Below are 10,375 nucleotides of genomic sequence, written 5' to 3'. Positions count from 1 at the left end.
GCAGATGCTATGAACTGAGTAGACTCAAATGTCTATGTATAAGCAAGGGTCTTCACTGTCTGAACAGGCTTCTGAGTCCCTGAGATCACTTCTGAAGAAGTTGTCAATCAACATCAATGAGAAGTATGCATCAACTGTAATTAATCAGAACACATTGCTTTCAACTGCTAATTAACCTATGTGTCTCCTCACTCAAGAGAAAGATCAGTGTCTTCTCACTCAAAGAATGAATCAGCATCTGTCTACATCAATCACATTGTATTAAAAGAAGATTCAGAAGATATCTATGAGAATACTCTGATAAAACAGAGAAAAGATTAGCGTCTGTTCAAATTTGTAAACAGAAGCTTGAAGAGATTGAATGATAATAATTTGAAGAGAAAATAACAATGAATATGATTCTTGTATCTACTGTGATCAATAATATGTATAATATAAAAGTCATGATAGATAGCAGTCTATGTTATTATGCAATGACTAAATCTTCAGTTATATGACATTATAATCTTCAGTGTATTCTCTTATCAAAATCCTGACTTCTCACAGAATTTAATAATTCAAAAGACATTTGTATCTGTTACATGATGAAACTAAATATAGATATCAGAGAACATTAACATGAAGATGTCTATATATATGAAGTTAATAATCTTGATTATAATCTTATATTAGAACTTGTCTGACTATCTGAACAAGGCATCTTACTGAACACTCAGAACAGGAGCTTAATATTCTCTAACAATAATAGAATTCATGAAGATAATATTCACAAAATCATGAATCTGACACAGATCTCTGTCAATGTGTATGAAATACTCTGAAAAAGAAGTCACTGACAGAATCACTGATAAGATCACTAATAGCAGAATTATGTAACAATATACTTCATCAGTCTGATTAATATCAAAAAGGCTCTAGAAAAGTTATTCTGTATCACAATAACAGATTCTTATATGAAACTCTCTTAATAATATCATGAATATCTAGATGTTTTTTAACAAGATAATATTACAAATATATCTCTCTTATAAGACTCAGAAGTGAATCACAGTATTAAGTTAGAAAAGAAGAATGATAAAGATTCTGAATCATCATAAGGCCTTCTTTATAATATGTCTCAAGATGAACTTCTTCTTCTTTGAAAGACACTCAATGATCTGTTAAATAAAGAATTTATATATATTAACAACTCTTTCACTGCAGTCTCTATTCTCTTTGTAAAGAAATTAGATAAAGAACTCTTATTCTGCATGAACTATTGAGAACTGAACAGATTAACAAAGAAGAACTGTTATTCTTTATCTCTTATCAATGAAACTCTAGCTTGCATTGAATAAGCTCAATGATTTATAAAGTTAGATGTCATCACTGTGTTTCATAAGATCTGCATCACTGAAGAAGATGAGTGACTTACAGTATTCTGAACATAATATAATCTCTTTGAATGAGTAGTCACACTCTTCAGACTGACTAACACTCTCAGTACATTTCAGAAGTATATCAACTGAGCACTCTGAGATTTTCTTAATGAATTCATATCTATATATCTTAATGACATTCTCATCTTCATCAATGAATTCAAGAAAGAATATCAAGAACATGTAGAAAAGATATTACAACAACTATGAGAAGCAGACCTATTAATAGACATAGATAAGTGTGATTTTGAGATTAAAAGTACAAAATATCTAGACTTTATCATAGAAGCTGGTAAGAAAATCTGAATGAATTCTGAGAAGATCTCTGCTATTCTTAAATAAGAGGCCTTATACACTGTGAAAGATGTATGAAGCTTCATCAGATTCACTAACTTCTATCACTGACTTATACAGAACTTCTCAGATATCATGAGATCACTTACAGAACTCACTAAAAAAGACTCAGTATTTCAATGATCAGTAAATACTAAAGCTGCATTTATACAAATGAAGAAGATGTTCATTAGTACCTCTCTGCTGATAATATTCAATTCTGATCATGAGATAGTTATTGAAGCTGATTTCTCTAACTATGTCACAGAAGAAGCTATATTATAATATAATAATGAAGATGTCTTATAATTATGTATCTTCATATCAAAGAAACTGAGTTCTGCTGAATGCAATTATGAGATCTATGATAAGAAACTTCTTACAATTATACACTGTCTAGAAGAATGAAACTTCAAACTCTGAAGTATCTTCAAATTTGAGATAATCACAGATCACAAGAATCTCAAGTACTTTATCACTATCTGTATACTCACTGAATGACAGATATAATAATCTGAGTTCTTAAGCTGCTTTCATTTTACAATACACTATTATTATTATTATTATTATTATTCTTCCATTATACTCATATGCAACGGAGCTTATGATGAGTCCTTGCGTGATGTTAAATACAGGCCAAGTGTTAATTATACAGAAGGAAATACAGGTGTTGAGATCACATCAAGATAACAAGAACATAGGAAATACAAAGAAGTGACAATTAGATACATGCGATAATAACTTCTCAGCCCAGGAACATAGAGCGATTTATTGAAGCGATTTGTACACCTCTGTATTTATTAGAAACCTGAGGTGCTTAGGTTCCGGATTTAATGTATCCCCTGCGGGTTTCGAACCCACATGCCTTGATTTCCCACGTCAAGGTGCTACCAGGTGGCCGCATTAACCATTCAGTCACCGGGGCATACACTATCATTCTGACAGCCAGAACTCAATGACAGATGCTCTCTCATGACAAGAGCAAGATATGCCTTTCAATGTAACAGATACTCATTGAATGAACTGAGAACACTGACTCTTAGATCTGAAGATATTGATTGATTAAGATTCTACAGAGCTCATTCTATCAGATATATAAATTACTGAGATTCATAGTATTGAATCAGAGCTGTCAATTTATAAGTGCTTTCTGAACAAGAATCTGTCAAGTTCTTAAGATTATATACTATTTATTAACTATCTATCACTCTGAGACTGATGATGCATCAGAATGAATAATTCAGACTATAAAGAATTATCTTCATAAGTTCTGCAATTACTTATAAGATGATTGACATGATCTTCTTCTACACACAGAGATCACTATTAATAATTGAGATGCTGTCTCAACAGATGTAAGCCTGTTCTTTCTTACACATAGTTATTACATAAAAGTGTTGAATCTTCTAGAGATTACACAGTTCAGACTGAATCTCTGCAGTTCAATTCAGATCACTGATAATATAGTAACAAAGCTTCAAGATATCTGTGACTGAGTAGAAGACTTCATAACAAGTACTAAACAAGATTAAGAGAACTAAATCAATGTTCACTGAGACCTCACTGAGTAATATAAGATAGAAGATCTGATATGATTGAATCTTAAGAATATACAGATCATATACTCATCTTATATACTGAATTACTTCTATATAAAGTATAAAGTGATAGAAGTTCTAGACAGTTATAACTACTATCTTGACACATTATCAGAGATTCATGATGTCTTTCATACAAGCTTGCTCCGCTATGTCATCATCAATTCATTCCCTTCTCAACTGACTTTCAACTGGCAGCCGCCAGGAATCATAGAAGAAGATAATAAACTTGAATGAGAGATTGAAGATATTCTTGATAAGAGACCCTGCAGCTGCAGTTAACAATATCTTGTGAAATGAGTCAGTTATAATTATCTGACCTGAACTCTGAGCTTCATGTTATCTGAGACAGCAGCTCTTGACTGATGAGAACTACATGCCTGCAACTCTATATCACTTCTAGAAAGAAGAGACTAATGTGACAGGCTGTATCTGATCAATTATATAGACTATTTCATTACACTTCACAGATTCTGCTGAAAGCTCTGATCCTCAGTCACTGATTCTCAGCTGAAAAACTCATGGAATTTCTATTCTTTCATCTCAAAGCTTTATCATATACACATATAAATATTTACTCTGATCATCAATTCTCACACTTTCTCTTTCTTTTCTTCTGTAACATTTTTCACTTTGTTATATAAGATCTATATATTATACCGATCTATTCAGCGTAGGCCTCTTACAATAATGATTATAAGAAGCAGAACTACTGATAGATATAGATAAGTATAATTTTAAAGTTAAGAGTATAAAATATCTAGATTTTATCATAGAAGCTGATAAGAAAATCTGAATGAATTCTGAGAAGATCTCTACTATCCTTGAATAAGAAGCTTTATACACTGTGAAGAGTGTATAAAGCTTCATTGAATTTACTAACTTCTATTAACAATTTATATGAAACTTCTCAGATATTGCTAGACTACTTACAGAACTTATTAAGAAGAACTCAGTATTTCAATGATTAGTGAACACTGAAGTCATATTTATATAAATAAAGAAGATATTTATTAATATCTCTCTACTAATAATATTTAATTCTGATTATGAAATAGTTATTAAAGCTAACTTCTCTGACTATATTACAGAAGAAGCTATATTGTAATATAATAATGAAGATATCTTATAATTATATATCTTCATGTATAAGAAACTGAGTTCTGCTGAGTGTAATTATAAGATCTATAATAAGAAACTTCTTACAGTTATATACTGTTTAGAAGAATAAGACTGTGAACTCTGAAGTATCTTCAAATTTGAAATAACTACAGATTATAAGAATCTCAAGTATTTCATAATTATCTGTAAGCTTACTGAATAACAGATGCAATAATCTGAGCTATTAAGCTGTTTTCATTTCATAATACACTATTATCTCAGCAGTTAGAACTTGATGACAGATGCTCTTTTACAATGAGAACAGAATATATCTTCTGATGTAACAGACACTTGCTGAATAACTAAGAGCATCAGCTTCTTAGATCTGAAATACTAGTTAATCATGATAAAATAACTCATAACACTATATACATTCCTCTGATTAGACACTCACACTCTCTCTCTGAGCTGCTACTGATATCTTCACTTCTTTCAAATCTACACTGAATGAGTGGTGGTATACAACAGCTTAAACTGATGAACTTCTTCAAATACTCACTGAAGCAGTATATTAGAAAGTATTCTGATTTTCTTTAGACCTATATATAAGAACTGACATCTCAGAATACTTAATTGATGATAATAACACTCTGTGATTCTGTGAATGATACTGAGTCTCTCAATCTGAATCTTTACACATCAGAATAATGTAAGAGATGTATAATTCATATATAATCAGTTATTTAAGTTATAAGTAACTATATTAAATAATCTCTCATAATAAATCTTGAACTGATCTTAAACTCTGTTTTGAAAATTCAAAAGAGAAGAACATCAAAGCTGATAATTCATCTGCACTGGGTTCCTGCTCATATGAATATTCATGGCAATGAATTGGCTGATTCAGCTGCAAAAAAGGGTGCAGAATTAAGCAGATCTATTCAAAAAATTATGTCCTGGTCTTTTATAAAGAGAAAAATAAAAGAATCTTGTTTAGACAAGTGGAATGAAAGCTGGCAGAAACAAAAGAAGAGTATACATTATTTAAGATTTGAAACAAAACCCAAGTGGAAATCTTGTTCAATTAAATGTAAAAAGAAAATATTCTCATCTATAATACAGCTGAAACTAGGACATGGCTATTTCAAATCTTATATACAAAGATTTGATGATAGATTTGACTCAATAGAATGCTCATTCTGCAATACAAATGAGAATCCTGAGCATATTGTAATGCACTGTGCATTATACGATAGTCTCAGAGCCAGATTGAAAGAGAAGTATGATCTAAATCAATTAAATATGAGATTCTTATTCTCAACTGAGACAGGAATTAAATACTTAATAGACTTTCTATCAGAAACTCAAGCAGCTACAAGAAAATGACTAAATTCAGAATTATCTGAATATGAAGAGGAGGAAATCAATCAGATATAGTCTGTTAAAACAGCTATACACTCTCTTTTAATAATTTGTTTTGTTATAGTCTCTCTTTACTTTATCTTTTTCTTTATCTTTTTCTTTCAATTTCTTTCTATCTATCTATTTAATGTGTCTATCTTTGAGACTGTGTTCTTTTTCTCTTTTCTTTTGTCATGATATTGTCAAATGGTTTCAAAGTATTAAAAGATGTTAAAACACTGCAATTTGTAAACAGTTTTTGTATTCTGAGCTGGAATTTTCTGATTTTGCATATCTGAAATTGATGAATGTATAATAGTTAACTTTACGAACATAGAAAAAACCCTGAGAACTAAAGTTCTCAGGTAGATGTCATAGTCTCTGACTGCATACATCTATAATTGAAGAATAATAATAATAATAATAAATAATCTCTCAAAAGTTCTACTGATCTGAGATATTGAACAGTATTAGACATTTTATTTAAAACTGTAATCATTATTCTTCAGTCATCTTATAAAAGAATTATAGAAAAGATCTACTGAAATTACTTAATATCTCTGATAGAATCTGATAAGATATAATCATTGACTTTGCTATTGATCTCTCTAAGAGTAAGAGTTGTAAGAATGTTCTGATCATCATTGATCAACTGAGTGAAGATATAATATTGAAATCTTATAATAAGATGCATGCTGAACAAGTCAATGAAGTCTTCTTACAGAGTCTATTCTATCAGATGTATAAATTATTGAGATCTATAGTATCTGATTGAGACTGTCAATTCATGAGTGCTCTCTGAACAAGAATCTGTCAAGTTTTCAAGATCACACACTGTTTATCAACTGCTTATCACTCTAAGACTGATGATACATCAGAACAAATAATTTAGACTGTAAAGAATTATCTTTATAAGTTCTGTAATTACTTATAAGATGATTGATATAATCTTCTTCTACACACAGAGATCATCATCAATGACTGAGATACTGTCTTAACAGATATAAGTCTGTTTATTCTTATACACAGTTATCACATGAAGATGTTAAATCTTCTAGAGATTACACAGTTCACACTGAACCTCTGCAGTTCAATTCAGATCACTGATAATATAGTAATAAAGCTCTGAGATATCTGTGACTGAGTAGAGATCTTCATAATAAGCACTAAACAAGATTAAGAGAATTAAGTTAATATCTGATGAGATTCTGCTAAGCAATATAAGATAGAAAATCTTGTATGATTGAATCTTAAAAATATACAGATTACATACTCATCTTATTCACTGAATTATTATCATATAAGATACATAGTAACAGAAGTTCTAAACAGTCATAACTACTGTCTTAATACTCTGTCAGAAATCTATAATATGTTTCACATGAGCTTGCTCTGCTATGCTGTCACTGACTCATTCTCTTCTCAACTGACTTTCAACTAACAATGGCTAGAGATCATAGAAGAAGATAATGAACTTGAATAAGAGATTGAAAATATTCTTAATGAAAGATCTCACAGCTGCAGCTGATAATATCTTGTAAAATGAGTTAATTACAATCTTCTGACTTGAATCTCAGACTTCATGCTATTCAATACAGCGGCTCTTGACTGATAGAAACTGTGCTTACTCTCAGAAAGAGAGAGCTATTATAGTGAGCTGTGTCTAATTATAAGACTATTTTATTACACTTCATAGATTTCTGCTGAAAGCTCTGATTCTCAGTCCCTGATTCTCAGCTGAAGAACTCACAGAGTTTCTATTCTCTCACTCTGAAGCTTTATCTTATATATGTATAAATATCTGCTCTAATCACTGATTCTCACACTTTCTCTTTTATTTTCTTTCTCTAATGTTTTTCACTTTTGTTATATAAGACCTATATATTAATACCGATGTATTCGGCGTAGGCCTCTTACAAAAATGATTCAAACTTTGAAAATGTTCAAATTATCAGTTTCTCTAATAAAATGAGTTAATTATTTTATATTTAAAAGAATTATACAATTATTTTTTAATGCAATGAAACGAGATAAAATTAAGGTAAAAATAGAAATATTATAAGAATCTTCAATTTCATCTGTTTTATTTACAATATACACTGCATATCTATTCAAGAATAAAGAGGTGAAAATAGTAAAATCTTTAAACTATATAAATAATATTAATTTAGTTTACAGTTCAAAAACAATTAAAAAGATTTTAAAAATGATTGAGAAAATAGTAAAAGAAATCTTTCTAAGAGTAGATATCAATCAAATTTAATTTAATAAGAATAAAACTGAGTTAATTTATTTTTTCTCAGATTCAATGAGAAAAATTAAATTTAACTCTTTTAAACAAAAAGATTAAGCTCAGTTTGAATGTTAAATAACTAAGAGTATGATTAAATTTCAAGTTGAATTTTAAATATCATATTTAACAAAGAACTATCAAAATAAAGAGATTATTAAATAATATAATTAGATTATTAAATACAGAGAGAAATCTATTCTTTCAGATTACGAAATAATTATATATAATCTGTATCATCTCAGTAACTGATTGGAAAGTTTAAGTTTAATAAAATAATCAGAGAAATTTCACTGAACTCTTTCAAAGTCTGCAAAATAAAGTCTTGAAAAGAATTTTAAAAACATTTAAATTATCTTTTATTAAAATAATGAAAATTAAAGTTTTAATTTCTCTCTTTACTGTCAAATTTGATGAAGATAAAAGGTTAATTAATAATATACTAATCTAGCTATGCAGTATTCTAATAAATAGATATGTGAGTTATATAATCTTATATAGAGTATTCAGTCAACTCTCTCTCTAGTCACAAGTACCTAAGCATCTGCTAGCTGATGTGAACATTACATATAAATCTTGCGGAGTTATCTCATTGATTCTTCCTCTTCAAAGATCTCTTATATTATATTAATTAATCTCTAACTTCTAGCTTTAATATCTCTTATTCTTTCTTCTTTTCTCTCTGAAATTTCTTCACAAGAATATTCTACTTATATAGTCTAAAATATCTTTCTCATCTTATAAGTTCTGACTCTCACTCTAGCACTGACTCTAGCTCTGACTCTAGCTCTGACTTCTCTGACTCTGATATTAACATGACTTCTGACTCTGACTCTTGATTCTGGCATGACTTTGATGAGCAGTCTTAGTTAATTATCAAAGAATTGATTGAATATTCATATAGAGTAGGCCTTAAGTGTTTGATAGAATGAATTACTTAATTGTAGTTAAAAATAAAGCTGATTTGATCATATATAAAGAAGATTGAGATATGTTATATCTTTTATCTTTTGCAAAGAGCTCTTTTTTTTTCATACCTCTTATTAAGAGCATCTGATACCTTATATTTTAAGAGCTTTCTCATACCTCTTATTGAGAGCTTCTGATGCCTTGCATTTTAAGAGCTTTATTAATCTTTGAATACAAATTCTAGTTATTTACTAGTTATTCTGTCAAGTTCTTATCTTGTTCACTGTCATAGAAGACTCATGAAATCAACCTCTTTCTAAAGCATGTAGTTAAAATGCCGTGAGAGCAGTCAAGAGCTCATAACCTGATAAAGGTGAAAGATTGATTGATTATACACTAATCTAGCCGCGCAGCATTCTAATAAATAGATGTGTGAGTCACATGGCCTTATATAGAGTATCTTACTAATAAAATTTAAGAAAGCCTGTATAAATTATACTCTAAGAGTTATAAAAATAAGTTTAAATTATATAATTAGAGAGAGAGTTCCTTCTTCTTTCTTATTAATTAACTCAGAAAATGAACTGAATTGAAATAAATAACTTAATTAAAATGAAAATAATTTCTTAATGAAAATACTCTTCTAACTATACAAGCTTTATTTAATAATTAAAAATCTATTTTTCTTTTTAAATATTGAAAAAATTGAATATGAAAATATCTCTCTGAAAAGAAAAACTTAAATCTTTTATAAATTTATAAATAAATAAATTATGTTAAAAAAAAGAATATAAATAGTATTTAGAAAGACTCTCTGTAATTAATATAAAAAACTCAATTCTGATTTATTTAAATAACTTAAAAAATAAAAATTTGAATAAATTAAACACAGATATTACTAGACTGGCCGCCAGAATCATGAATTTCACATTTGGTCTCATTTGATCTGATTTCATACATTTCTTGGCATGAATCCCGCTGGGACTAGTCATTAAAAAAACATGCAAAGTGACTATATATCAGATCTTAAAATGAAACCATGACTTGAAAAAAATGAGAAAGTGATTTCATTTGGTCTCATTTAGTCTCATTCTTGATATAAAGTTACTATTTTTTTGACTTATGTAAAACAGCCCCTCCTCTCCCGCGGGAAAGACGAATCACCTGCACTCCACCCACACTTTGCAAATTCCAACCTCCCCGGCCAACTATCCCCGTAACCAATGCCGCAGTTTGATCTTCAGCAGGTAAGAGCGCTCACGTCAAAACGCACCGTTAATTCCACCAGCTCCGTAGCAGACCGCGCTTGCATGCTCAGCATGTTG

The sequence above is a fragment of the Blastomyces gilchristii genome (genome assembly GCF_000003855.2).
Source record: "Blastomyces gilchristii SLH14081 genomic scaffold supercont1.30, whole genome shotgun sequence".
NCBI classification, from domain to species: Eukaryota; Fungi; Ascomycota; class Eurotiomycetes; order Onygenales; family Ajellomycetaceae; genus Blastomyces; species Blastomyces gilchristii.
This window is presented reverse-complemented; position numbering follows the sequence as displayed.